The sequence below is a fragment of the Camellia sinensis genome, chromosome 5, assembly GCF_055761805.1.
Source record: "Camellia sinensis isolate YWXY chromosome 5, ASM5576180v1, whole genome shotgun sequence".
Lineage (NCBI taxonomy): Eukaryota > Viridiplantae > Streptophyta > Magnoliopsida > Ericales > Theaceae > Camellia > Camellia sinensis.
In genome coordinates this window covers 92,281,890-92,305,407 of record NC_138965.1, presented here as the reverse complement: position 1 = coordinate 92,305,407, position 23,518 = coordinate 92,281,890, and positions in this window count along the sequence as shown.

Below are 23,518 nucleotides of genomic sequence, written 5' to 3'. Positions count from 1 at the left end.
GACACGCTCATCTTATATCTTATGGTCTCATGTTGTGCAGTTAGCGTCGTATTACTCAAAGAAGAGCTCTGGGAGCAACGGCCCATCTTTTATGTTAGTAAAGCAATAGTGGATGTCGAGACGCGATACCTACCACTGGAAAAGCTAATTTTGGCCCTGGTAGTTGCCGCTAAGAAGTTAATGAACTATTGCTAGGCCCATACAATAACTGTGTCAATGGACTACCCTCTCTGAATAGTACTTCGTAGTGCGGAATCGTCAGGACGTGTCTCCTAATGGGCGATAGAACTCAGCGAATATGACATTCAATTCTCTCCCAGAACGGCTATCAAGGGACTAGTTTTGGCCAACTTTGTTGCCGAATTTACTAGATGTCACGCCGAATTTAAGCAAGGGCAACTGGCTTTCCAACCTTAACATGAATAGAGGATGTATGTTGCAGATATTTGGCCGATGTATTACGATGGTTCATCCAACAAACGTGGTTGCAGGGCCAAAGTAGTGATTATGACTCCCGAGGGTGGCATAATCGAGCAAGCGGTCAAGCTTGGTTTCGACACATCAAATAACAAAGCCGAATATGAGGCTTTGCTTATCGGCCTTTGTAATGCGCATCAACTCGGTGCCAAGTGATTACAAGTTTTTTGCGATTCAAAGTTGGTTATCAATTAATTGAAGGGGGAGTATGCAACTAGGGACGACTGAATGGCAACATACATGAAAATGAAAAAATCGTTACTCGTAAAGTTTGACCACCATGACCTGAATCAAATTACTCGTGACCAAAATACCCATGTGAATGCTCTTACTTACTTGGCTTCTGCCATCAACTCGGAAGTTAAGTAGACAATCGAGATGGGATTCGTTATTGAGTCGAGTATTGATCTCCTGGATTCCGTTCGCATCAATGTTATTGACCTGGGGCCGAGTTGGATGGATCCCATTACCACCTTTTTATCTTCAGAGCAATTGTCCACGGACAAGAAACAGGCCTATAAGCTGTAGAACAAGGCCCTACGCTACTATTTGGACCCCGATGGATAAGTCTACAAAAAATCCCTCTCAGGGTTGTATCTGGAATGTGTGCAATCGCACTTGGTTGAGGATTTTTTGGCTGAAATACATGAAGATAGTTACGACGCCCATTCTGGAGGGCGTTCACTAGCCCACCGAGCCGTAACCCAAGGGTATTATTGGCCTACCATGCGGACTGATACAAAGAACTACATAAAGAAGTGTGAGCACTGTCAAAAATTCTCTCATTTAACTCATCTACCTGTGAAAGAACTGAACTCTGTCACTAGTCCTTGGCATTTTGCTCAATGGGGTTTGGACATTGTCGAACCATTGCCAAGAGCTCCAGGAAATAAACGATTCCTGATTGTTGCAAGGGATTACTTCACAAAATGGGTCGAGGTAGAACCATTGGCTCACATCTGAGACGTTGATGTCAAACATTTTGTATGGAGAAAAAGCACTAGCGTCCAACAACAGCACCCAATTCGACTGCGGTATCTACCGTGAGCAGTGCAACACATACAACATTAGACCATATTTCTCCTCACCAGCCTATCTACAGAGCAATGGCCAAGCCGAGGCCTCCAATAAAGTGATCCTGGATGGAGTCAAAAAACAGTTAGAAAAGGCTAAGGGCAAATGGATTGAAGAACTGCCTAGTGTACTTTGGGCCCATCGCACTACTCCAGGGCGACCTACCGGCGAAACACCCTTCGCCTTATGTTTTGGCACTGAAGCTATTATTTCCCTTGAAATCAGTTTGCCCACTCTAACATTAAAAGCATTCGACATAGAACAGAATGGCCTGATGTTGGCCATGGATCTGAATTTGATTGAGGAACGCCGTGATCGGCCTCTTGTGCATATGGCGCGCTATCAGCAATAACTAGCCCAATTGTATAACCAGTGCATATAGCCACGCCGTTACATCCTCGAAGAGTTGGTTATCAAGAAAGTGCTTCCTTAAACTAAAAATTTGGCCGAGGGCAAGCTAGGCTCCAATTGGCACAGCCCATATCAAATCGACTCAATTATTGGGGAAGGGGCATATCGGCTCTCTGGCATGGCTGGCAAAAAGCTTCCCTGACCATGGAACGCCACCCACTTGCACAAGTTTTATCACTAAACTGACATAGGAACTATCCATTCTTTTCAGCTTTTTGAATTATGTAACAATCATGTGTTTGTGGTCCGCTTTCGCCAATATGAATATATTTTTTATGTCCATCAATGACTTTAGCTTGGATTTTATTTTCTTGAATCTCATATGGATGATAGAAAGACTTCGAATTCGAAGCGCCCCTCGTGCACGGCATGATCGGCCGAATAAAGCCTTCGAATTCGGAGCGCCCTTTGTACTTGCACAATTGGCCATCAAAGACTCCGAATTCCGAGCACCCCTTGTGTATGGCATGATCGGCCGAATAAAGCCTTGAAATTTGGAGCACCCTTTGTGCTTGCACAATTGGCCATTAAATACTCTGAATTCAGAGCGCCCCTCGTGCATGGTACGATCGGCCATATAAAGTCACCGAATTCGAAGCGCTCTTTGTGCTTGCACAATTGGCCATCAAAGACTCCAAATTCAAAGCGCCCCTCATGCATGGCACGATCGGCCATATAAAGCCTCAAAATTCGAAGAGCTCCTTAAGCTTGGCCAAATAAAGACGCCGAATTTGGAGTGCCTTTTATGATCCGCATAATTGGCTGTTGAATAGATAGGATGAATTCAGTGCAATTATCAATCTAGAAATTGGCATAACAAAATCAACAGAATAACTTATAATTGATTTTCTATTTTTTTAATTTTTAGAAGTGCTCTCATAAAATGCCATACATTATACTGGATGAAAGAGACAAACACAATATGCACTTTATTAAAAAATATAAAAAAAACAAGAGAAATACAAAGGTCTAATTATTAAGCTACACAAGCTCTCTCAGACGTCGCCGCAGCCTTCCCATCGACCTTTTCTTCACCATCCATTTTCTCGGCGTCATAGGCCTCAAACGAAAATTTATAATTATGGTACAGGGGCGACGCCGAGTCCACGCCCGTAGCTTGAAGTGTCTTGATCTATCCATGTTTGAACCCGCGATTCACACATTGACATAAATCATTGGCCAGTTTTTCTCTCATCTTCGCAATATTGATCTTCTGCCCGTCAAAGAAACCTTCCTCATAGGCGCCCGATCGTATGGCTTCTTTGGCAAACACAACCACCATGTCTCGATCAGCAATAGCATGATCAATCAGCTGTTGATTCACTTTATCAGTAACAGCCGTAGACACCGATACTAAAGGCAATTTCTTGGCATTTTTGGCTTTTCACCATTCGCTCTCAGCCTTGTTGGCACGACGTTCTAGATCATGAATTCAGCCTTCCTTTTGCGCTATCTCTTTCTGAGCGGTCCATAGGTGCATGTCGGTCTCGTATGCACGGTAGAGCCCTTTGAGGGATCCATGAACACCCTTTCAAAACACTTCGTAGTCACTCCGTCCAATCATGGACTGTTGAACTTCGGGCTGAAATATCTGCCTGGCAAAATCCACTGCCACATTCGGATCATGAATTATCGAATCTGTCTCAGTCATAGTCTTGTTGCCAATGAAGACAACAAAGCTTAGAGGTCATGGCGGCCTACTCGGCTTATGTCGGCCAACCCTTTTGCTATTTTTCTATTGCGCCCCGCCCCTGTTCATTTTCTTCGTATCACCCTTCCTTGGCGATCTACTCCGACGACGGGGCGAGCGACGTCTGTCCTCCTCTTCAGAATCTACTATACTCGCTCTGGCAGCACTGCCACCCTCTCCGCGATTCATTTTTGCCTCCAGTTCTGCCAAACTTTTTCCTTTACCTTTGCGATTAAAGAATAACCTGCTCGACATCTGTATACACTGATTCGCTGCAAAGGACTTCTGCCTCCACCCTGTTCGTTGGCCACTTCGCGGTTTGATTTGAATATCATCTATTTAATGACGCCGCCTACATTAATGACACTGCAATTTTTACGATGCGCCCACGGATGCCGAAATGCATGCCTCCCCACTATTTCAGCACTCTATGCATCGTCTACCGTAATGGCAACGCATGTTCAACTGGGTCAGGGGTAGATCTGTGAATCTATTCGGCCTCCTCCTTCATTCACTGAATATTTCCCACTCCCTCACTTGAACACTTATCTTCCTTATTCAACACTATATGCATTGTTAATGGCAATGGCAACCCATGTTCAACTGGGGCAGGGGTAGATCTGTGAATCTATTCGGCCTCCTCCTTTATCTGCTAAATTTTTTCCACTCCCCCACTTGAATACTTGTCTTCCTTATTCGACACTATATGCATCATCAACGATGATGGCAACCCATGCTCAGCTGGGGTGGGGGCATATTTGCAAATCTATTTGTCATGACCCGAACCCGCCCCTATGGGTTAAGGCCATAATCGGCCAGTAATCACGAGATTACCTACGGCCTCAAACCAAATAAAACGAAACTCATCAGAGTAAAGGGGCCAAACGGAAGCAAATTCAAAACTTTGTCCATAGAGCTGTGCTTATATGCACACCATCACATTCTAAACATTTATGTGTTAATAACTCACATCAAAATATGTACCAACACAGAACATTGTGCATACAGGATCATACAAGTTTAAGTCAGTCGAACCCAAGACTTATATACAAAAGTAGTCCAATGCTTTCGCCAACATAACAAAAACTATGAACAAAGGACAAAAGCGAAGACAGTCTCGTGCGTGAGACATTTGGGTTGACTCCTCAAAACTCTGACTATTTCTCACAATTTCACCAAGGCTGGTTCTGGACGTCCCTTGGCTCACCTACATGCACATGAATGAGCGTGAGCGAAAGCCCAGTGAATAATATCAAATAAGGTAGATACATAAGCAATCTTTGAAACAGTTACAGCAGACGGCCTTCGGCCCAATCACTTAGATCAATAGGCCTTCGGCCCAATCATTTATGTCCATCGGCTTTTGGCTCAATCATTCATATCAATCGGCCTTCGGCCAAATCATTCATGTCAATCGGCCTTCAGCCCAATCATTCATGTCTATCGTTGTCCACCATTCAAATTAATGAACTTACAAAACTTACATAGAAGTAAACAATTGGACAACAGTATATTTCAAATATCTTGTTACGATATTGCTCACAGTGATCGGATTGTGGATTTGCCCTGGAGCTTGACCCTACATATCACATAACACATATGGGTCACAAATAATTCAATCTGTTCTTTAATTCGCATATTCCTCTTTAGGCTTCATTCTTATCTCTTTAATTCAATTACAATGCTCAATGTATGCTTAAGAATGCTTAGAAGTGAAAGGGAACGAAAAACAGAACACATAATGCATTTTGAAAATTTCAGAAAATAGGGTCCCCGCTCGAGCGGACCCTTGAGGCCTGCAAAAGTACTAGATATGACAAATTTACGCTCAATCACGAACTCTGGCGCGTAAGCGGAAGGCCTCTCTACATGGCTCCTCGTTCAAGCATGAACTTCCACGCTCGAGCGGGAGTCATGTCTGCAAAATATGTTGGGAGCACGAACTTCACGCTCAAGCGGCGGTTTCCCCGCTCGAGCGGACATCAATTTTCTGGGTTCCCCAGCTGAGTTCTTGAGTTCAAATCCAGCATTCAAACCGATCCAACTTACATTTTATGGCTCAAACTTCAAATGTTTATATGCTATCATGATACAAACACCCATTTACATCAATATGGAGCTCAATTTCATAAATCAAACACATGCATGTCCCAATTGACACCAAACTCATTTCCAACATGCAAATTCATGCATTCATAGCTCCCAATCTTATAATTTGTACATGCATGTGATGTATTACCCTTGTTCTCAACCTAGATGATGCAAATGGTGTTCATTCTCATGAAACTAAACACAAACATGCTTGCATGTATGATTTAACACTCATAATTCCATATTCAACTTAGTACATGCTAGATTATGCAATTTCATAGCAATTATATACATGCATGCATACATTGACCTTCAATTCAACATAAACAACTCAATTCCATTTAAATCCTTACTCTCGATCATTAATCCACTTTGAATACACAAAATTACACATTAAACTCATGGACTCACTTACCTAGAGGCTCAATTCTTCCAATCTATAGCAAATTCTTGAGTAATCTTCCAAAATCTCCAAGCCTCAAGACCAAAACCTCAATCTCCTACACTCTCTCTCTCTCTAAGCCGACCCTCTCTTCTATTCTTTGAGTTTATGATCAGTCCAAATGAAGCTAAGGAGAGAAATTGAGTGTATTAAGGCCCCCACTCAATACATTATTTTATTATAAAACAATTGGGCACTTAATTCATTAATTTAATCTAATTAATTTGATCCAAATCAATTTCTAATTAAATTTCACCGTAGGCTCTAAAAATTACGCTAATCACAATGGCGTAATCAATTTCGGGTTCTGTGGCCGAAAAGGCCTTCAATTTAATTTCCAAAGCAGACAATCAAACAGATATTCCTACGGTGAACAGATAGAAATTCAAAATCACATATTTTCACGTAATAGCACACAAAATCATATTAAACACATAATCATACTCATATAAAGGACCAATTAACATAATACAGAACAGGGGTATTACACTATTCGGCCTCCTCTTTCATCCGTCGAATTTTTCACACTCCCTCACTTGAACACTTATCTTCCTTATTCGTCACTATATGCGTCGTCAACGGCGATGGCAACCTATGTTCAACTTGGGTAGGGGTAGATTTGTGAATCTATTCAGCCTCCTCCTTCATTCGCCAAATTTTTCCCGCTCCCCCAATTGGACACTCATTTTCCTTATTCGGCAGCAGATGCGCTATTCGGCCCCTTCTATTAGAGTTCGGTGTTGTAATTATTCTGCATTAAGTACATTAGGCACCCCCTACATTATCTGAATGTGGCCGACTTAACCAACAGGGTTAAAACATTAAAAACATTCATCATTCTAACTAACAAGGTTAAAACAAAACATCAAAACAGGCATTTTCATTCATAAATTGTACTTCAAATATGCCATTTTATCAATGAAAATGACCGACTTCTACAATAAACAAAAGAAAAGTACGGGTACAAACGAAGCTTCAAAAAGATATTAAAACGGCATCCTAACAAAAATACAAAGAGCTAAGCTAATTATCTTCAAACACCTCTGGATCGGACTCCAAGGGCTCCACCTCCAATTGCTCATAGGGAATCGGATGCTCAAGTGTTACATTGGTAGCCGCCAAAGCCTTTAGCTAGCCGTGCTTGAAGCCGCGATTCTCAAACTTCAACGCCTCATCTGCATATAGCTCCTTTGTTGTTATTTCTCCAGCTTCATATGCTTTGGTCGCATCGGCATCCGCACGTGCCTGCGCCTCTTTCGTTTTCTCCAACTCGGCCTATAACTTGATGTTTTCTTCCTTGGCCAACTTCAATTCTTGGTCTACATTGTTTCCCCTTTCTTCGGCGGCCCGAAAGAGTAAGTCGGTGTGTTTGGTCCTCTCCTGTTCGGCATCCGCCCTTAGTTGTTCTTCATCAGCTCTTTTGGATTCGGATTCTGCCTTCTGTGTTGCCACTTGTAAGTCGGCCATTGTAGTTTCGACCTTGAGTTTTTCCTCTACAAGTTCACCTTCAAGAATGCCGAGTGTTTCCACGACGTCATAGTGTCAACAACCTATTTTAGTGATTCTACCTACCACAGACAAAACATGATATAACGGGGTTAGTAGTCAGCATAAGGATGATATACAATCCAAAGCGACTTACCAATATTGCCGATTATGCCGGCAGTGCTATGGAAACAACATCTGGCTCGGCACGAAAGGTTGACCTGTCAGACTGGAGTGAAAGAGCTGACGCAACACTCAACGCGACAGCAGGATCTTTGATGGCTGATCCATTGGCCAGAACTGGAGAACTATTCATCTTAGGCTGAATGATGAATGGCTCAGCCGAGTCAAGCGAAAGTGCTTTCATTCTTTGTCGTTTGTCAACTGGTTATGATGACTCAATGATTGCGTCAGTGTAGCTCGACTTTTTCGCCCCCCCTTTCGGAGAGCTCGAATTAGTCCTATAGTTCAGACTCCTATCATGGTTCTGAATCTAATCTCACAAAGTGCAATGTGAAACAGAGAAACACCAAAGTTTCCAATCCGACAAATCATTTTGAAATATTGATTTTAGATCAAATAATGCTAAAACTGGACTGCTTTGCTAGATTATAGAGTCGCCACCTAAATCTTTTATTTTTAAAAAATTTCGAAAACCCTGACTCGAGCCAAAGGCCACGTGTCCATCATCACCAAAGTTGCCTCGGCTCGGGAACTTGGGTACGAAAGGGGAAGGTCCTGAAATGAGCACCCCCGATCGCCCGATCAAAGATCGGCCTCCACTATCATGATATGTTGTTTTATAAACATTATGCGTTCTTATTCTAGTTATTTAGCTAACTTTACTATGTGACTCACACAAGCAAGTATAGACCATGTCGTAAGAATTGGAACAAATTCAATTCATGATTGTTTTCAAAAATGGTTTGAAGTTGCCACCCTCAAGTGGGCTAAAACGCGGATTTGCCATCAAACATGATGGGCTTAAAACATGATTTGCCACTTTGCAAAGTGGGCTCAAAACTCACACTCGTTGAACTGTTCCAATTCAAACAAAAAGCCTTGAACCACATGCATTCATGCAGTTAATCTATTAAGCACATAGCCTCATGGGAAGCATGCGAAACATGGTAATATGGCTATCACACTCATTCAAGTATGCTAAAGCGTAAAAGCTTACCGTGTACTCCAAGCCAAAAAAAAAATTAGTTAGAAACAATGCAAGATCCTAACTATACAAGATGCCTAATGCAACACATGCAATGAAGTAACTAAATAGGCTCGGCTACCTAATCATGGTATTTGCAACACTTTGATAGCATGCTTTGAAACACGTATTCAAAGAAGTGTATTGAAATTAACAATGCAGTTTGAATGTTGCACTGAGCCTCAGTGCATGCAAGACAAACGAATGATGCAAACATCCAAGCATAAGGTATGCTAATAAAAAATGATCCCTAATCTAACCATCGAAAATGGATAAATAAAAGGGAGAAAGACGTGGGGTTAGAAGACATACACACACGCACGCACATTTATTACAACATTATGTCCTTGCGAATGAGGGTCCGAATGAATAAGCTAAGCTAGCTACGTTAATTAAGCTAATTATTACAACACGATACTAATTAACTATTCTAGCTAATTATTACAAACTGAATTGAATAACTAGCTACGCTAAGTTAATTAAGTACAACACTTGAATTGAATAATTAGCTACGCTAACAAACTAAAGCAATTTAAACAAAGCAAGCAAATGGCCTCGAAGGCGAGGGACGCATGCATGCTCGGTTGGCTTATTTCCAAAAATCCACCGCCTTGCCTTTGGATGCCTCTATTTGCACTCGTTTGATCTCTGAAAATTGTACCAACTCCCAGAATGCCTTTACTCCAACTTGGGAGCACATTTGTGCAAAAAAATGACTGGTGGCCGGTCGGCTACAAAAATTAGCTGTCGGCTACCTCAACTGGCCGGTCGGCCACTCCAAGTGGTGGTCGGCCACTAAAATTGGCCGGTCGGCCACCACATCCCTGGACTTCTCCTTTTGCTGCAACAAAGAGCAAACAGAGGCAAAACATTGTATTTTCAAGAAATGTATGTACTGCTACCTTCCTTATCATTGCTCAAACTCAAAGGAAGGTAGCTCTTGGCCTTCGAGCCGTCAACCAAGCATTTTCAATGCATCATGGCTAGAAAACCAGGCTTGTACAAGCTTAATGAATGCACAAACAAGACCACAATAACCACCACCCTATCACGCATGATCAAGGGTGACGGTGACGAAGAAAAGTGGCACGTTTCATCACTTTGAGTATGAAACATCCCATTTTTCTTGTGTTCGGATTAACGTCCAATCCAAACACATGCAATGCAACACAACATGCTTATCTTGCTCAAGTTTTACTTGCCGAATTTTGTTTACTCATTTTAAATTACCAACTCATTCTTTAGTTGATTTAGTCCAAGGTGACTATCCTCTAATATGAGAAGTGTCAACCAAGGGATTATTTAAGGCATGATAGAGATCATGTCGTTGGTTAGTAGAAACCCTCAAAAGAGGATTAAAACCATTAAGCACAAATCTCAATCTCAAGCTTAAACACAACCCTAAGGTCAACCACCCCTCAAAGCAAATGAAGAGGTGATGAAATGAGGGAGGTTGCAGATATTATATTTGCTGAAATTGCATGCAAAATGACACTACAACACGTAAGCACCTCATGCGAATCATGTTTAAATGCTGGAAACACCAAACTAGTGAAGATCAATACACTATAGGCATCCAATACAAAGCTCATAAGGTACAAACACTTCAAAACATTCCTAAAGCAGCCTAAAAGGAGTCCTAAAACATGCTTGAAGTAAGCTAAAAATAGCTAGAATAAGAGGCCAAAACATAACACAAACTAGACTATCAAGCACAATTGCACAACAAGCATACAAAGTATGCCTCAAGTGACCAAACCAGCCCAAAACATAGCTAAAACATGCCAAAATAGAGCCTAAAACATGCTTGAATAAAGCTAAGTTAAGCTAGAAAATCAAGCTAACATGTGAAGCAACCCAGGCATGGAAGCAAAGACACAAGGAGGGGAGCCTAACCCCTCCAATTTTGGACTTCAAAAGAAGGTTTTTTCCACTAAGAAATCTCTGATTTTCAGTGGTATAAAGGCCAAATTTTTTTGATTTAAAGATGATGAAAGATGGCACAAAAAGCTTCACAAGCTAAAGAACAAAAGAGGGAACAGCCCCCTAACTCATGGGGCTCAAACCACCACTTTTAGGTCTCAAAAACAGAGGTTTTTTCAGTTCAAAACCAGGCCAAAAATAGTTCGAAAACATGGCAAAACAAGTTATGCAAAAGAAGTTTTAAAGGTGAGTCTTATACCTCTTGAAGCCAAGCACACTTTAGGCACAAATGAGGCACCAAATCAAGCTAAAATCACCTTCTAAAGCTCAAAGAAGGTCCCAATGAATCTCAGTGCAAAGATAAGCAACTTTGATCAAGGATGCCTAGGCAAAGGAGAAGTGTATCTCTACTTGTATGGACAAAAGGGCAAGAGAGAGAGAAATCTAGAGAGAGAGAATTGTAGAGAGAGAGGATTTTTAGAGAGAGAGGCTCCCAAAATTTTCTAACCTTGCAATATGAGAGATATGGCCTCTATATATAGCAATATATGAGCTTGAGGTTGAAATATCTGAATTAGGACAGCTGGCGCAATGTGAAAACAGCTAGAGGGGAAATATTTGCAAAAAATCTGAGTTTTGAACACCAGTGGTTGACCGGCCACTTTTTGTGGATGACAAGAAACCCTTTTGGACGACATATGGCCAACAAAGGCCATTTGTGTCTGACGCATGGCCGACAAGCTTCACTAGTGGCTAGAAAGTAAAAACTGGTTTCTGGCCCTAATTTCAATTAGGCATATCTCCTTCATCAGGACTCCTTTGTAGGTCAATATTGAGTCTAAATTGTAGCCCCAGAAGTCTTATTTCCAATGGTGGTAGCCTCACATAAACACTCCAAGTGTGCTAAGAGATATCCCTCTTTTAGTGAAGACTACTCAGTTTCGGTCCTAACCAGATTGATGCCCAACTTCAACCAGCCATAGTTCCCCCATCTGGGCTTGACTTTTGGAAATTCTTGAGTGAAAAATGAAGCCCCAGAAGTCTTATTTCCAACGGTGGTGGACTCATAGCTGAAAGCCAAGTGTACAAAACGCTAGGCCTGATTTATAGAGGGCTGCTCGACTTCCTCTCTTAACGGTTCATGCCCAACTTCTTCCCCAACTGGGTTTCTTCCCTCTCCTCTTATTTTCTTCAACTCCAAACCTCTAAACAAGATGTTTTAAATAGTTTTTTCAAATATTTCACCTCTCTTTCATTCATTTCCACTTTGTCCTTGCTCGGTTTACCGAAAAGCACAACATTTAGCAAAATGCAAGCCTCGGAACATCGTAGAAAATTTTTCAAAAATATTTTGAAAGAGAGGGTTTTAAGGTCTAAAATCATTTTGGTCAAAATCATTTTGGTCCAAAAGTAGGGTGTGAGGTTTGGATTTGACGCTCTCCTTACCAAAGAAATCGACCATTTGCATAAGATAGCCTGCGCTATCAAGTAAGCTATCAGTGGTGCCCAAGTCTTAAGGGCAGTAAAAAATGGGGTGTCTACAGTTGCCCATCTTTGACAGAGTTCAGAGTCATGAAATGACGTTAGTGAATATCAAAGCCTGAAGATGACCCATTTTTACAAGGTCGTAAGACTTGGGCAAACAAACAAAATACAAATGTAGTTGGTTGAACCCGAAGGTTGCCTACGTATCCCTTTGCAAGGAATTAAACCAGCGTAGTTCAGGGGCAGAATGTAAATGATATGCAATATAACAAAACAATGCAACGATATACAGTGCAACGAAACACTGTAAAAGATATACAATGTAATTGAATCATCAAACCACAAGCAGTGCAAAACCACACAAATATCATAAAGGGATAGAGATGCAAAATCAAACTACGTTGAACATAGAAAAGGTGACGGAACCCTCAAACCATAATTCTCTTAGTGGGATAAGCGTGTGCACATGCAGAACTATGTGTTTTGTAGAAAGAATACAAGTAATTGGGTAGCATGATATAAGTGAGGAATGATCTACTAAGTAAAAACTGTGATCCTACATGTTGAATGCAGCAAAACCAAGTACGATGTAATGGATGCAATTGATGAAGTAAATAAGGCACAGGCCAAACCACATTTTACCTAGAAAAGGCATGGACACAAACTGGACCACGTCTAACACAAAAAAGGTGTCGAAACCCTCAGACCATAATTCTCTTAGTGGAATAGGCGTGTACACATTATCATAGAACCATGTTTTAACGTGAAAAGTATAGGCACATGCCAAACTAAGCTTAGCATGGAAAGGATGCATGATGTAATGGACAATGAAATGGATGCATGCAATAGATTCTATATACAATGCAATTGACGTAATATATAATGATAGATAGCTAGAAAGTGAAGGTACCTAACAGGGGGAATTGGCAATGACTTACCTCATGCTGCTGGGGATCTTCCTCTTCTGCACCTTGCGTTTCCAAACCATAGGTACTACTTTTCTCCCTGGCTATAGTCGCAACTTTCCCTATTCTCCAACAGGGTGACAAACTAGGTTGGTTCAGTATCCAGAATTGAGGCGCATACAAGTTACCTCAACCTATGGGGCTGCCATACAGATTTCAAGCTAAGGATACACCCCTGGGTATTTAAACCAGACTTTAGTCTCAGAAATTTCAAACCTTTACGTTCTAGGCATCGGCCATTCAAACTCTAGTTTCCACCGTCTCAATTGATCTCCTAGGAACTCATCGCAAACACAGATAGGTGGCTATACCAGATCATCGAAATTCGTTCGGGCACGACAAACACCAAAGGATTTGCACCTTTAGAGGATGTAAGGTCTCCTAGACTGGGGAGGATGCACAAGACAGTGCGAAGTAGCATGAATGTACAAAACAGTGCTATATAGGTGCACAAGATAGTGCGAGTGATACAAAACTAAAAAGGTGCACAAGACAGTGCGATGCAGGTGTGCACAAAACAGTGCGAATGAAAGTGAATGCACAGGACAGTGCGATGTAGGTGCGCAAAATAGTGCGATGCAGGGTGAATGCACAAAACTGTGCTATACAGGTGCATAAGATAATGCGATGCGCAAGACAGTGCGATTGAATTGCAATGCACAAGATAGTGTGAATGATACAAAAATACAATGTGCACAGAATAGTGCGAGTGAGAGTGAATACACAAGACAGTGCAATGCAGGCGTGCACAAGACAGTGCAATATGGGTTAAATGCACAAAATAGTGCGATGCAAGTGAATGCACGAAACAGATATGAATGCACAAGATAGTGCAATATGCAAAGTGTACAAAACAGTGCGATGCGCAAGAAAGCGCGAGTGTAATGCACAAAAAAAGTGCGAATACGTCCAAACGTGCCTCACGCGAGTGGACAAAGAGTGAATAAATGCACAGGAAAGCGCGACTGTAAATTGCACAGGAAAATGCGATGCACAAGAAAGCGCGAGTGTAATGCAGGTGCACAAGATAGTGCGATGGGTAAGAAAGCGCGAGTGTAATGCAGGTGCACAAGATAGTGCGATGGGTAAGAAAGCGCGAGTGTAATGCACAAAAAAGTGTGAATACGTCCAAACGCGCCTCACACAAGTGGGGAAAGAGTGAATAAATGTGCAAGAAAGCGCAAGTGTAAATTGCACAAGAAAGTGCAATGTGCAAGAAAGCGTGAGTGTGAACTGCAGAAAAAAATGCGATGCGCAAGAAATTGCGAATATAAACTGCACAAAAAAAGTGCGATGCGTAGGAAAGCGCAACTGCAAGCTGTACAAAAGAGTGCGATGCGCAAGAAAAGCGCGAGTGTAAATACAGGATTTTAAGGTCTTCTAGACCAAAGAGTGCACATGACAGTGCCAGTGAGACACAAATTGCAAATGCACGAGACAGTGCGAGTGATTCACAACCACAAGGTGCATAAGACAGTGCGAGTGATTGTAGACGCGCCCGCGTGGGGCCCTCGCTACTAGTTCGGACTCGATTTTTGTTCGCGGTTCTTAATCTGAACCAAAGAGTCCAAATCCGGCAAATCGTTTTGAGAAACAGATTTTTTTTGAAAAGAAGTGCCAAACATGGACTGCTTTGCCAGATACAGAGTCGCCACCTAAATATTTTTTAATAGGAAAATTTAGGAAATCCTGACTCGGTGCCGAAGGCCACATGTCCGTCATCACCGGAGTTGTCTCGGCTCGGGAGCTTGGGTACGATCGGGGAAGGTTAGCTATGAGCACCCCCTTTCGCCCGGTCCGAAGACCGGCCTCTACTAACCATGATATCCGATTTTGAAAACGTTATGTGCTCTTATTCCAATTGTTAGCCTAGAATTACTATGTTATGCGCACAACAAACAAGTATAGACTAGATTGCCTAATTTGGAAATAAGCATTGCATATCCGTTTGTTTTAGAAAACACTTTGGAATTTGCTACTCGCAAGTAGGCTAAAATACGGATTTCAACGAGTTTCTCCAACTCAAACAATCTAACCTTCACCCACAGGCATTCAAACAATTTATCACATAAGCATTTAGCCGCATGGCAAGCATACTGTCATGGCAACATTCACACGCATGCGGGATGCTAAAACATAAATACTTACATCGTACTCCGTGCCAAAACAATAAACTAGTTAGCAAACATGCATGTCGTAGTTCATGTTAAGAATGGCTAATGCATCGCATGCAAAAATGCAATCTAGACAGGCTCGGCTAACCCTAAACATGGCATGTGAAATGCGATCGATTGATGCACGTATTCAATTTTTGAATTGAAGTACAAATGCAGTTAGCATGATGTACCGAGCCCGGTGCATGCAAGGCGAATGTATGGATGCACGCATGCATAGCATAAGGCATGCTAAATTAAACATGTCCTAATACTAACCATCAAAAGCAGGTAAGTAAAAGGGAGAAAGAAGTGGGGGTTGGAAGACATGCACACACGCACCCACACTTATTACAAATTTACCCTCACTCGGAGGGACCAAAAGAATAATACAGATAATTAACCTACAAGCTAATTAATTATTACAATTGCCTAATTAGCTGACAAACTAACTAAGCTAGAAAAAAACAATAAACCGCCTCGGGAGGAGAGCTCGATGCAATGCGTGCTCGGATCTTGCTCGGAAGTGCACCGCCATGCATAGGCTGCCTCTGTTTTCCTTGCTCTGCCCCTCTGAAGACTGCCAAAGTCTCAAAGATGCTCTTCTGGATACTGGAGATCACCACCGGCTGAATGAAATTACCACCGGCAGTGGTATATAGTCACCGGCACAAGATTAAGCTATCGGCAGGAGAATGACTGCCGGTCGGCACTGGGAACTGCCGGTCGGCAAAGTGTTCCTGCAGAATCTGCAATTGACAGCAACAGAGGGCTAGGCAAAGCATGGCAGCACAATTCAAGGCATATATGCACCAATCATGTCCCCTATCATGTTTGTGACTCAAAAGGACATGTGTCTCGATTCTCGGACCACCAATCACACATTTTCATGCATGATGGCCCAAGGAGTCAAGTGTGCAACTTTCATGTCAAATGAAATGCAAACCATACAAACAAACCAAGGCCCAATTCCCATCACCAATTCAAGGAACAAGGCATGTATGCAAGATGCAATGCAACCTAGACATACAAGCTAAGGATGCAACATGGCATGGCAAGACATTTATGCAAGCATACAAGCAAACATGAGGCAATGCCAACCAATGAAAAGGTGGACTTATGCACGATTTAGGCAACTCTAAATAGGCCCAAAACAGCGGCCAAAGTGACCAAAATAAGGGACCAAATGCACATACACGCATGCACATGTTAAGGCCCAACACTTAGGCACAAATTGGACAACTCTCAAACACATTTAAAAGAAGGTAATCATGGACATGTAGCATGCAACATAAGCATTGAAAATCATATTAAAACATGGAGCCAAATCAAGCAACAAATCAAGCCAAACATGCAACAAATGGCCTAAGTGCTTGAAGCAAGTCAAAAGGGCTTGAACCATGGCTAAGCCAACCAAGCCTCACAAGGCTAAGAGGACTTAAAATAGGTTCAAGGCAGACCTAGACCACGCAAAGGGGACCCCCTAGATGGCATCTAAGTGGCTCAAAATCAAAGGCATGTATAATCACCAAAACATGGAACATGTTACACAAACCTTCAAAGCATCAAAGAGGTAACTAAAGCAAGCATACAAGCATACTACAAGGTCTGAAATGACATGGTGGATGATTTCAAATCACCAAATCAATGCAAAAATGTCATGCTATACACTCATACGCTTAAGGCCAACAAGCCGGAATGCAAAGGAGCTATACTAAGCATGCCAAATTCGACCCAAACAACCATGGACAGACCTTAAACATGGCAAAATGAGCACAAAACCTTCACAAGGCTAAGCCTAAAACATGCTAGAACTAAGGCTAACAACCTAAGGCATGTTAAGGCAATATCATGGCATTACATGGTAGGTATGCTAAGCATTCATTGTGTACCAAAACCAAGTAAAAATAGAGGCATATTATGACATAATAAGCACAAAAAAACAACTAAGGCATGGTCAACATGAAGCTTAGCTAGGTGCTCCCTCAAGAGGCCAAAAATGGTCCTTTTCAAGGACAACAAGGAGAGGGGGTGGCCCTCTCCTTTTGGAGAATTCAAGGCACCATCTCCACCACAGAAATCCCTCAAGATTTCAGTGGTGAAGAGGCCCAAACACCAAAGTCTCGAAACTTGCTCAAAATGGCTCAAAATGGGGCCTTTCAAGGCCTAAGAGGGGTCAAACACCCTCAAACCACAAAACACTCTTAATAAAAAATCAAGAGGGCTAAAAAACAGAACTTTTTTGTATTATACACTAAGCACAAAAACAGTTCAAAGATAGGCAAAAACAAGATGCAAAAATGGAGAATAAAAGGGAAGTTTCTCACCCTTGTAGACCACCTTCACAAATGATGCTCCAATGCCCCTCCTTGGCTTGAATCCAACACCAAAACACCAAAATCAGCCCCTTAGAACCTCAGGAGCCAAAGGAAGGTGAAACACTAGGTGTTTGTGTGCAATAGTATGAACTAAAACACCTAGAGCACAAAGAGAGAAAAAGAGAGATAGGAGATATGTATGAACCCTAACCCTAAAACCAGAGCTTCTCTCTGTCTTTTTTATCTCTAAAATGTCTCAAGTGTCTAACCCTAAAGCCAAGAGACAAGGCTCTCTCTTATAGAGCTTTTGTCTTGTAAAGCTTACAAGACAAGCTTCTAAAGAGGGAGATCCCTCCATACACGTGTATGGAGGGGAGCCAAAAGCAAGACAGCTGTCTTAAAATATCTGCAAAAGCAGATGCACAGTAGTCGGCCGGCCAAAAATGTCATTTTGACAAAAATGAGTGCCGACCGGCAACAAAAGGTGCCGACCAGCAAAATACATTGCCGATGGCATCAAAAACCAGCTGGTGGCCTCTAGCCACTGCCGGTGGTATGTGGGGATGCCTCACAAAGCATTCCCTGCCCCTCCAAGGCAAAACACAAGTGTTTGGTGCAAAACCAGACACTAAACGGTCGAGTTCGGAGATCCTGAGGCAAGGCGCGTAGCCGAGACTTCCGGGAACTCCAAACGAACACAAACATGGATAATCACCAAGTGTTCCAATGGTGACGTCCAAGTCTTGAGGACGGTCAAAAATGGGGTGTCTACAGTTGCCCCTCTTTGACAGAACTCGAAAGTCATAACAATGACGGGAGTGAATGTCAAAGCCCAGAGACGACCCATTTTTGACAAGGCCGAAGACTCAGACAAACATGCAAGACAAATAAGGTATGTGCCCGAAGGCAGGGGCAAAATGCAAGACAATGCACGAAGCCAGACAACTTATGATCATTCAAAGAAAACTGTAATGAAGCAAACATGCGATAGTTTTAAGCTAGCGTACACCGAACTACACTACAATGCAGAAAGGATGTAAGAGAATTATGCAATTCTCAATACGTCTCACTCGGAGGATACAATACCTGTGCGGCTCGTCTGGTTGCACCAGCCTCAAATGAACCGTACATACAATATCATGCCTGAAAAGAAAACAAACTTAACAGATACAATATTGTTAGCAACATGCATGACAATGCAAGAATGGATGCAAAATGATATGCAATATATACAAAACAATGTATAAATAATGCAAACGAAGATGCAATGCAATTGAAACGATGCAAACTATATGCAAAGCAATTGAATCACGATCCAATCACGAGTGGTTCGAAACCACACCTATGTCAAATAGATTGATGGAGGTAACAAGTCTGTCTACCATAGAACGGTCAACTGAACTATGAGCATCGTAGACAGACACAGGAACAAGTATTGGGGGGGATTGACATAAGTGGGGAAACAACCAGCTAGAGAAAGGACAATGATCCTAATGCCGGATGCAAAAATTACACTACAATGTAATATATATATATATATATATATGGATATGCTGGGGAGATGAAATGGATATGGCACGCGGGCCAAACCAAATCTTGCCTAGGTAAGGCATGTACGCATACAAGCCACGTCTAACACAGAACGGTCCACTGAACTATGCTTCGACACGAGAAGTATGGGCACATACCAGACCAAGCTCAACATGGAAAGGCGCAAGCCATGGATGGAAGGTGATGCAGTGAATGCATGCAATCTAAAATGCAATGGAAATGGGTATTTACAATGGATATGGCACGCAAACCAAACCAAATCTTGCCTAGGAAAGGCATGTACGCATACGAGTCATGTCTAACACAGAAAAGGTGCCGCAACCCTCAAACCAACATACTAGCGTGGAATAGGCGCGTACACATGCAGAACTGTGCTTTAACGTGAAAAGTAAGGGCACATACCAGACCAAGCTCAACATGGAAAGGCGCAAGCCATAGATGGAAGATGATGCAATGAATGCATGCAAACTACAATGCAATGGATATGGCACGCGGGCCAAACCAAATCTTGCCTAGGAAAGGCATGTACGCATACGAGCCATGTCTAACATAGAACGGTCTACTGAACTATGCTTTGACACGAGAAGTATGGGCACATACCAAACCAAGCTCAATCATGGAAAGGCGCGAGCCATAGGTGGATGTAATGCAATGAATGCATGCAAACTACAATGCAATAGATATGGCACGCAGGCCAAACCAAATTTTGCCTAGGAAAGGCATGTACACAAACAAGCCACGGCTAACATAAAACGGTCCACTGAACTATGTTTTGACACGAAAAGTATGGGCACATACCAAACCAAGCTCAATCATGGAAAGGCGCGAGCCATAGGTGGATGTAATGCAATGAATGCATGCAAACTACAATGCAATATTTACAAACATGCAATGGAAAGGGTATTTACAAAATGCATGACAATGCAGTATGATGCGATCTACTGGGGAAAATGCAATGGATGCATGCAAGCTACAATGGAAATGCATGACAATGCACTATGATGCAATGGCTATGATTGCAACTTTCCCTATCTTACCAACAGGGCGATATACTAGGTTGGTTCAGTATCCAGAACTGAGGCGTAGACATGCCGCCTCAATCTATGGGGCTTCCATATAGATTTCAAGCCGAGGATACACCCCTGGGTATTTAAACCAGACTTTAGTCTCGGAACTCCCGAACCTTTGCGTTCTAGGCATAAGCCGTTCGAACTCTAGTTTCCACCGTCCCAGTTGGTCTTCTAGGAACTCACCGCAAACATAGGCAGGTGGCTTTACCGGACCACCGGAAGTCGTTCGGGCACGACAAACACCAAAGGAATTGCACCTTCAGAGGATTTAGGGTCTCCTAGACCGTGTAGATACCAAATGTATGCAAACTGCACACGTCAGTGTGCTGAAGGTTTCGCACCTTCCAAGGGTTTAAGGTCTCCTAGACCGTGCGTGTTTAAGGTCTCGCCAGACCGCGTAGCAACATGCATGATAATGCAAGAATGAGGCACGCATGCCACAAGGAATGTAAACTGATACAATTGGACTTATACGCCACGAAAAACTGTGCACATCAATGCACCGGAGGCTTCGCACCTCCTAAGGATTTAAGGTCTCCTAGACCGTGCGTGTTTAAGGTCTCGCCAGACCGCCGCAATATGCATGACAATGCAAGAATGAGGCACGCATGCTAATGCTAACGTCGACACACATACCAGCGAAAATGTGACACGCATGCCGATGCAAATGAAGCATGATGCAAGATGATACAAATGAGACACGCGTGCCTCATAAGATGCAAAATGATACAAGTGTGACACGCATGCCACACGGAATGTAAAATGAAACAAATGAGACACGCATGCCTCATAAGATGCAAAATGATACGAGTGTGACACGCATGCCACACGGAATGCAAAATGAAACAAATGAGACACGCATGCCTCATAAGATGCAAAAATGATACAAGTGTGACAAGCATGCCACACGGAATGCAAAATGAAACAAACGAGACACGCATGCCTCATAGGATGCAAAATGATGCAAGTGTGACACGTATGCCACACGAAATGCAAAATGAAACAAATGAGACACGCGTGCCTCATAAGATGCAAAAATGATACAAGTGTGACACGCATGCCACACGGAATGCAAAATGAAACAAATGAGACACGCGTGCCTCATAAGATGCAAAATGATGCGAGTGTGACACGTATGCCACACGGAATGCAAAATTTTGAAAATTGGACTTATACGCTACGCGAAGCCGGTTCGTATTCAAAACAATGCAATGTACTAACAAGTACAAGTAAGGTGCGCAAGATAGCGCTATAGGATACATGCAAGATGCAAGTAAGGTGCACAAAACAGTGCGATGCGGTGCGCAAAATAGCGCGAGTGATTTTGACATGCACAAGACAGTGCGATGCGCTAAACAGCGCGATTGATTTGAAATGCACAAAACAGTGCGATTGATTTGAAATGCACAAAACAGTGCGATGCGCTAAACAACGCGATTGATTTGCAATGCACAAAACAATGCGATGCGCTAAACAGCGCGAGTGATTTTGAAATGCACAAAACAGTGCGATTGAATTGAAATGCACAAAACAGTACGATGCGCTAAACAGCGCGAGTGATTTGAAATGCACAAAACAGTGCGATGAAGATGCGATGCACGTGGGGCAACTTCTGAATTTAAAAGGATACAAAAAGGATACACCTTGCACGAATTCGAGTGCTACGCACAGAAGACACGACCCTAGGTCAAAACGGAGGCCGGTTGAGCGTCGGAGATGCACAATCTTGCACTTTCTTGAGCTATAAAGACCAGAAACTACTCATATGGCCTAAACAAGGTTGTGGAAACACCACCGGCTGGAAGGGGAGGCCACCGGCTGTCCACCGGCTGCAGAATAACTCCATCGGCACAATATACTGCCGGCCGGCACAAAATATTGCCGACCGGCAAAAAGTTACAGAGTCGGGGCAGTTTCGACAATTCACCTCGGGTGTTTTAAAATAGGGTTCCAAACCCTATTTTCTTACTTTCCTTTCGGCCGAAAACCCATACTCTCTCTCTCTAGAGTGTTTTTCTCTCCTCTTTTCTCCGTTTCTTCGCGTTCTACGCCCGTTTCGTCGTCGGATTCGCGATTTCCTTCGCGTTTCGGACATTTTCAACCGAACAAAACTTTGTTTCGGTGCCTCGTTTTCCATTCCCACCTTTTTGGGGTTTGTTCTCCTTGCTTTCCTCTTGATTTCCGTACCATTTCACATCCCGGCCTTTTCGGTCATTTTCGACCTTCCCGGGAGTTGACTTTTTGGTTGACTCTTCGTATTCTAGCCCGGTTTTCCTTCCTCCGGCTATTTTCTCATCATTCTCGACATGGCGGACGACATTCCACGCGGTGGGACTCCCCCGGACCACGAGATGGATCCCGGGGTCGAGCTCCTACCTTTGAGCGAGCGCCCGTTCGACCCGGCGACCTACCGGCCGGCGATCCATGTTCTGCCCCCCAACGGACTCCGCCAGTTTCAGAGCTTCAAGAGGCACGTGCCACCCGAGCTATTACTGCGCGACCCTACCTCTCACCTGTCCTTCGGCACTTCCGAGGTAACTCTTTTTCCTCTACTTTACTTTCAGCAATGTAGGGCACAAAAACTGTCGTAGCTTATTTATGCTCTTTAACAACTTTAGTTGATATGCCGTATACCGTAGTTGACTGTAAACATACACACAACTGATATCTGCTTGAAACTGACACATGCACACACACTGCACTGGCCCTGAATCACCCAAAACACACTGTATTTCACTGCATACATACTGGTACCCGATATCTGCTTGAATCTGTCAAACTATGCACACATGCTATACTGTACTGAACCACCCGAACACGCTGACGCATCACACGTATTTCACTGTAAGCACACCGGCACCCGACATTTTTTTTTTAGATATGTTAAACCTGCATGCATGCTACATCTGTACTGAACCACCAAAACACGCTGACACATCACAGGCCGTAGTTCACTGTAAGCACACCGGCACCCGGTATCTGTTTAAATTTGTCAAATTTGCACGCATGCTACATCTGTATGTTTCTTAAAACTGCATTTTGAATGTTGTTTTGCAATTGTTATCTTTTGTTTACAGGGAGATTCCCATACCATCCGCGGGTATGGGAACACTGGCGCTCGGGAGTGGTACGACGAGCTTCCTGACGCGGTCCGTCGCATAGTGGACCAGGCGGGC